Source organism: Chelon labrosus (assembly GCF_963514085.1).
Source record: "Chelon labrosus genome assembly, chromosome: 14".
Taxonomy (NCBI): Eukaryota; Metazoa; Chordata; class Actinopteri; order Mugiliformes; family Mugilidae; genus Chelon; species Chelon labrosus.
Genome location: NC_140347.1, coordinates 21,847,077 through 21,855,208, shown reverse-complemented (window position 1 = coordinate 21,855,208; position 8,132 = coordinate 21,847,077). Strand labels below are relative to the sequence as shown.

General features: G+C 46.8%; 1 protein-coding gene across 1 annotated transcript in view; it reads left to right on the top strand.

The window, feature by feature from the left end:
- Positions 1-409: 409 nt before the first annotated feature.
- The window catches only part of ches1 (checkpoint suppressor 1), a 59,944-nt gene continuing 52,221 nt past the window's right edge, over positions 410-8,132 (top strand). The window contains exon 1 of the mRNA XM_084560104.1: positions 410-1,222. The gene's annotated coding sequence lies outside the window, so the exon portion shown is untranslated. The remainder of the gene's footprint in view (positions 1,223-8,132) is intronic.

Here is an 8,132-nt window from a genome sequence, read left to right as displayed (position 1 = left end):
AGTCCTCCTCCGTCCTCCATCTGTAATGGCTTCTACACCCTTGCATGACTCCCTGCCTCTTCTGCTGCCCTGCTGTTGCTATAGCAACCACTCAGGTACAGACTCAAAACAACTTGCTGAGAAAATAATAATGATAATAATAAAAACACATTTACCTTTTGGATGCGTTGACCGAGCCTCCTCAGCTATCGGTGGCACTGAAGTATGAACTGATTACCTCAGTTCATACTGCCTGGATGTAGCTGATTTGTTTTGATTGCGCATTTCTACTTTAAAGCATTTTGCAATTAGATTTCAGACATTCTTCCCTTTCTTTAATTTTATAATTCCCCTCTTAGTGAATACACAATAACATGATAAAAGATTTCAATTAATTGTCTGTGCTTGCTTCACCATATGACGTGTGTTAGGAGTCTGTATTTGCGTGTCTCTGTCCCAGAGCGGAGCAAACTGAAGACCGGTTTGTGTTAATTTTTTTTCTTGAGTCATTTTGATTTTTATTTATTATAGAAATAGTTTGACCTAATTATAGACAAAGTCAAAGACGCATTACATCCGAGAAAATGAGTGAGTAGTCTTCACCTAGCATAGATGATCTTTGTCCGCTTCTTCCGTACACAATAGCATTCTTTCAGTGAACGCCTCTCTCTTTAGGACCCAGGGCGGGCTCCGGGGGATGTCCTCTGCTGCTGGCGGGGCAAGGCAGGCAGAGCGCAGAAACACACGCGTCCACGCACACACAAACACATGTACACAAACTCACGCGTATACACACACGCGCGCGCGCGCACACACACACACACTCGGCCGAGCTCTTCTCCGACAGAGGAGAGCGAGCGAGCTCAGAGAGGGATAAACAGAGGGGAGAGAGAGGGAGACAGAAAGAGAGAGAGAGGGAGACTATAGGAACGCAGCAGCGGCTCGTGTGTATGCGCGCGCGTGTGTGTGTGAGTGCGCGCGCGCGTGTGTAGGTACGCTCGCTCGGTGCTAGAAACGACTGGCGGGGTGGACATGGAGGGGCTCGGGAAAAACGCTGGGAACTGATCGAGCACTAAAACGAAGAGAAGGGGAGAAAGAGAGAGAGGAGGACGGATAGCACGGAAGGAAGGAAGGACGGAAGGAAAGGAGGAGAGGTGGAGAGAGAGAGAGAGAGAGAGAAGTCTGACAGAGGAGAGGAAGAGTGTGAAGAAGGGGCTCGTCTGGAACACAGAAGGATCCTGAGGTGACTTTATTGGGCTTTCGTGTGCTGTATGCAGGTCTGGAAGAGGTGTGTGTGTGTGTGGTGTTGACATGTGCTGCATGGCTCTGCTCCATAAGGGAAGTGTGTGTCGAGGGGGCATATGTGTGTGTCAGGGTAAGAATCAGTGTTTATGTGTGTGTGTGTGTTATAAGCTATAAAAAAAAAGAGAAGGGGGCAAAGTGTGTAAGTGAGCAGAAGTGACCACTCTAAACTGGAGTGAAGGGATCCAAAGGAGGGGATACTTTTTTAGGGAACAGCACGATCCCATTCCAGCACACACACTTGCACTTCTCCAGCAGGCTACTTTAAGTTGGGCGAGTAAGAAAAAAAAAAAAAATACAGGGGGCATAACACTCCCTTTTAAGAAGCCAGTGTCCATTTTTACCCCCCTCCTCCTATTTCTTTCTCTCACTGTGTGTGTGTGTGTGCGCATTTGGATGTGTGTTTGAGTTTTATTTTGAGCAGGTAAAACAGTTCCACAGTCTTTGCTCGGAGGTTGAATCCAAAAAAAAAAAAAGAAAAAAGCAGTGAATGAATTTTCATTTATTTTTCCAAAGCTTGTTGAGGCTTGATAAGTAGTAGCGGCGTCTGTGTATATGTGTGTGTGTGTGTGAGGGAAAGTGTGTGTGTGCCATGGACGGCAAACAGGTTGAGGGAGGCAGATCTGATCAGACGCACAGCAACAGAGGAGAGAGCGTGGCACAGGCTGAGCAGCAGCACACTGGATTACACACAGACGAATACACACGCACGCACGCACACACACACATGCACGCACACAAGCACCGTGGCCTGGAGAACAGCTGGGAAAAATGTGTGTGTGTGTGTGTGTGTGTGTGTGTGCCCGAGAGCCTTTCACTTAATGCATGCGTCTGCCTTTGCACGTGCAGGGACTATTTGCTTTTGTGTTATCTTTTGCTTCTGTGTGTGTGTGTCTGTCCATCTGAGGCTGTGTAAATATGTATGTGCAGGGGAAAGAGTGTCTCTTCAGACAGGCGGCGTGTGTGTGTCTACCTCCACCCCCCCCCACCCTCGGTCTGGAGACAGGAGGTGGAGGAGGTTTTGGAGGGGGCGGAGGGGTGGTGGTGAAAGCGATCAGATGACCAAGAATAAGGCCGACGAGAAGATTAATTCAGAGAGATGAGACGGAGAGGAAGGGAAGGATGCTGGAGATTTTAGGACAGGAGGAGGAGGAGGAGGGAGGAGGAGGAAGAGAAAGAAAGCGGAGGAGATGGAGTGAGGGAGATGGGGGCTGACGTGCTCTCTCCAGGAGTGCTCAGAGTGCTGCTCATTCATAATTCACCTCCATGGCAAACGTTCATTCACATATTGACCCCCCATGGCTGCGCTCAATGGAGTTCTCGCCCCTCCACCTCTCCCTGTCTCTCAATGGACACCCCTGTGGCGCGACGTTCAGTTAGCCCGCTTCTTTTTTCCCCCCTGGAGACAGTTGAGGCTCTCAGAGACAGCCTATGCTGCTTTTTGTCCGCGACGGCTCCTTTTGACACCGGCGGTTTGTTTTGTCCGCTTTTCAACTGGAAGCTCTGATGTGAGATTGAATCGTGTAAATTGAATATTGAATTGAGACTCCACCCTAGACACAGATAATTGGTAATGGATGGATCAGCGGGTTAGTGCTCTCAGTACAACTGTTGTTCGTCTGATCCCCTCAGCACAGATAAAACAGTCCATAGTGGATCTATAATTCATGTGTGAATGAACTGAATACTTTTGAATGAAAGCGTCACACTTTTCTCGGATGCCAGCTCATGATTTATTCAGCATAAATACTCAAAAACGGTTGTTTTAATATTTCTGATTGTATTAGTGGAGTCTGGGGCTGTGCGGCAACCCACCGCTGCGTTGTGGTCAGCTGAGAGCCATATGGCGGTGTGTGTGCGTAAAATGCACTGTCAGAAAAAGAAAGCGTACAGCGGAGGATACAGTACATTTGGTTCTAAAAGGTAAACACTACAAAAGTTCACCTTATCAGCAAAAGTGATAAAAATACCCTGACTTCTTAAGTTTTATAGGTGTGATGGAGAGTATTTACTAAAGTAAAGGAGGACACTGTGTGAAGATACGCCGTCACGTTGCTGTAGAAAGCTTTGCAGTGCTGTGCCACTTTACTGTTGGGTTTCTTTTCTAAGCTGCGATAATGCAAAGAGACAGAACATGCTCATAGTGATGCCCAGCAGATCACAGCTCTGCCTCTAACATCGTCATGGGTTTGATTCCCACTGGATCAAAGCGCTCTTAATATAGTTACACTAATTAAAGTCATTGATAACCAAGCCTCGCTACTGTCTTAATGAAAAGCAAAGGCTGCACTGAAGTAACTAGTGTTTTTATTATGTAGCAAACAAATCTCTTTCTAAAAATATGAGATTTAATAGATATTTATGCAAACCTTTAATGCAATGTTTAAGCATCCTTTCAATTTAAGCTTCCTCTTATGGATTGTCACCCCTCAGATCCCTTCTGTTATCCTGCAGAAATCTTTGGGTTTATTCCTTTAAGTTGAATTTTACTATTGTACCTCGGTCTCATCCAGGCTTGTGTTCGTTTTTCTGTCACACCTATCCACTCCAACTTTTACTTTTCTTTGACGCCGTTGCACCACCCAAAACACTTCTGATCGTTTGAAACAGAAAATAATAATCAGGTGACCTGAGATGCTTTCAGTGTCGCCCCACCTGACTCTGAAACTTAGCTAAAGGAAAAAAAATGTAGGGATTATTGCCAGTGCTTGAATAATCCGACCACATACAGTGTTTTGTGTCGTAGATCCAACTGAGAAGTCATCCTTGGAAACTTTTTGGAAAACGACAGGCACGTCAAAACATATTTGGCAGGTGATTGGATGAACCTTCTTTTTGTCATCACCTACAGTTGGCCGACATAAGCCAATCAGATCAACGAACCATGTGATGGAAGTAACGCAGCAAGTCTTCATTTGAGAAACTGGCACGCAGTCAGTGCAGCTAGCTATGCAGTTAGCTAGCTTGGCGGTGGGCGGTTTTAGCCGTCATTCTAATATGAATTTGTGCACCCTTAAACACACTCAGTTGGTCCTCGTAAGATGCTGATTGGTCGAACCCCTGTGGTGCGCACACAATTGCGTAGTTGAAGTCCCGCGTGATATCGCAATCCTGCAAGCTACTCTACCAGGTTTTTCCTTTTCGCTGTGATGCTTTGTTAACTGGGGTTTGGACGATGAGTGGAAGGAAGAAAAGTTTGTTTCAGACCCGAGAGTGATCAGTCATTGGCTGTGTTCGCAGTCAGTAATTTAATTTTTAAATGATTTGCAAGGTGAACTTTGCCTTTCTTGCGCTGGTTTATGCTTTGAAACTGCTGGAGAGTTGAAAGCAGGGTTTTTAAATCGAATCCGAAACACAGCCAGCCTAAGTGGCCGAGATGGCTAGGAAGAATAATGCTCCTCTGTATCCCCCAGGTTATAATTGTCTTCAATGGGCCTCCTGCTGATTTGAAATGGACTCATTGTCCACAGCGTTGGGCACCTCTGCTCAATTAGCCTCTCTCTGCTTAGTCGTGCTGAGCTATTGCAGGTCGCATCCTCGTGCGGTGGCGCACACATAAATACCCGCTGACACGCGCACACGATCATGCATAGACAGACGTCATCGGGTGTAAAAATAGAGCTTATAAATGGGGGGAAAAAGTGTTTTATGTTTACAAGGGCTGATGTCATGTTTGGTTTAGGTCCATAGCTGATGAATTGGAGGGCAGCTGTGGTGACTATCAGCCTGCTCAGCTCTGGCTCACTTATCTGGCGTTTTTGGTGCCTTTAAAGCGACAGAGTTCAAGGAGTTGCTCCTTGTGTGTGTGTGTGCGTGTGTGTGTTTCTGTCTACTTCTTTGTGCGTCTGTGTTGTCAGCGGTGGAGGCATGCACACGGTGACGCTGCTCTGGTTGCCAAGCAACACAGGAACGTGGGTGGAAGGATTTCCTGTCCTTAGGAAGCTTTGTTTATAAGTGGAGGGGAGAGGGGGGGCGAGTGTGCACGCGTATGCCTGTGTGTATGCGTGGATTTTGGCGTGCGCTTCGGCCGAGCGCTTGTGCGTTTTTAATGCACTCTTTGCCGCGAGTGAGGGCTCCACTGAAAAGTCATCTGAGTAAGAGACGCGCGGTGCACGCACAGCGCACGCACTGTACGTACACACGGGGAAAAGACAAAAAGAAAAGGCCCCGTCTAGTTCAGTTGAGTTGAGTTGGATCCGTGTTGCATAACTCTTCCAGCCGGGTCTGTTCTCAGTGCTCTGTCTCCTCCTCTTCTGCCCGAACACTCTCAACGTGTCACAGCCGCCGCGCTCACACCAGGCCGCCTCCCGTTAATGATGTCATCACCATGCCTCAGTTTACGTCCCTTCTCACACATGAGATTGCAATTATGTGTTCTTGCCCTTCATGCAATCTCCCACCCCTACAAAAAAAACACACACAGCATGTCTGTCCTGCAGGCGTTGGACCCCGTGATTACGTAATTGACATTGAGTGAATGGGATGACGTCAGCTTGGCTCTCTCTGACTCTTCTTTCTGGCTAGCTACAGTGATGTCATAAGTGGATGCAGCCATAGACTGCGTGCGTGCCTGTGTGTGTGTGTGTGTCTTGGCATGTGTGTGCCTTGGCTTGTGTGATTGTGTGTGGAGACAAAAAATGACCTCACTAACCATCAGATTTATATGATGACTCCTCTCCCTCTTCTCCCCCTCTGCTTTCCCCCTAAAGTGAAAAAATCTTCACAGTTTCTAGTTATTGTTCTGAATTCATTGTTCAAGGAAACACGAGGAGCTTAAAGATTCTCCGGCAACACGCACGCGCGCGCGCTGTTGCAGCTTGTTGCGGCCTCTCGAGAGAAGCGTCTATTTGAAATGGATACCCCAGTGTCTCGCAAACGGTAACTCCATCGCATTGTTGCCCTCCGTCTGCGACCGCCTGACCTTTGTCGATTCTCATCCCCGAGACTCGCCAGCACTCGCAGGCAGGCAGTGAATGAAAGGGGGAATAGATGACGCTGGGTTGTCTCCACAGATACTGTACTTGCCAGTTCTTATTTTAGCAAAGGAAAACACGGCGGCATGGAGGAGTGATTCTAGTGGCTGGCCTTCGACGCTCGACAGAAGTGTCTGCTTTTGGCTCGCCGGTTTTTAAAGCGCAGAGAAAGACTGCTCTATTTGCGTCTTGGGTTGAATAGGCGGCCCGCCGTGTTCTCCAAGTGTTGTGGTTGAAGCTCTGAACGTCGGTTGACGCTGGATGGGAGGACTGGGAGCTTTTAACAGACCAGAATACACACACACACACACACACACACACACACACACACAAATAAGCTCAGACCTATTTTTCTGCTGTCCTCTCTCACTATTTCTCTCCCTAACCTCAAACCCCAAACCGTAGGGAAATCACACCGCGCGACGACTTAACCGTTTTGAACCGAGATGCAAAACAAACACACGATACGGCTTAAAAGTACACGCACAAACACGAAATATGCAGATTTTCCAAATAAACTGATTAGCATTATAACTCGGGCCCCGCTAAGGCCAAACCACAAATGGGGCACTGTACCTTCCACCAACCGCGCAACAGCTTAACACTGGACACACAAATGCACACGCAAACATGAAACCTACACACGCGCACTTCAGACGGTAACAATGCGGACAGATCAGAACTGCGGTTCAAATGACGTCCACTTTGTAGAGTTCAACATAGATACATAACTACTGTAATTATATACATGTGCGCACACACATCACACATCACCCCCCCCCCCCCCCCCCCCCCCAGGAGTCTTAGGGCCTTAGTCAGCGTCTGTGTGTCCATGCGTGGGCCTGTTCCCTGGCAGTGCGAGGGGAAAAAATACCTTCCCATATGATGTAAACACCAAAGTCCCTGTTTGTGTGCGTGCATGAGTATGTGCCTGTTACGTTTGTGTGCCTGCGCGTGTGTGACTGGCATTCTCCGAGATAGGATTCGCTCTCTGTGACAGTTTTCCAAATTATTCCACGACGCTGTGCAGTTTCTTTTTCGAGATAAGTTTCTCTGCCATCTCCGCTTTGTTCCACTGCACACAGTGGAAAGGAGACGGATTAGACAGAGGGGCTGACATGTGACATCACTAACTAAAGGAGAGGCACCGAGGTAAAAACGCAGGCCGCCGCTTTTAAATCAATTTATGAGAAATGCCTTTATTGATTGTTCGGCTTTAGTGCACGGCGCAGTTTGTTTGGAGTAAGAGTGCTTCATTGTTTTCACTGTTTTACTGGAAATATAATTACTGAGTCTTCGGCGGTTTTATATTTTTGGTTTTGTTTGGTGCATGACTCATTAAATGCGTATGTGTGTGTGCACATATAAGAAAATGTCAAGCCGACTGTGCTTACATTGTTACAGATGAGTCATAAAAAAAAAAAAAAATAAATCCTGTGTGAAATGCAGTGCACTGTATGCCTTGCAGTGTTTTCATATAGACCTGGAAATCAATATGCCTGAAACAGCATCAGATTATTGTAGATGCAATATATAAGTATACCGACAGCCGCAAAAGTTGACTTAAAAAAGTTAGTTGAAGTTGACAGTCAGCTCCAACATTGGCCAAAATCACCACATTGGATATTGTGCAGTCACATGAACTGGAGAGAGACCCGTCAACGGGTCATCCTGGAGTGTATTTAAGCCCAAAGAAAAAGAAAAAGCCAAATATCGTAGCGCAATGTTTTCAATCTAACTGTTTCGAGGTGTGGCAGCAACTCTGGAAACTTAAAAAACAAAAACTGTCACTGTTACAGAGGCAAGAAAGCAATGACAAAAGTATCATTTTAAAAAGGAGGTGCACAAATCCATTGTTTTCCTTGGATTTTTGGTCTA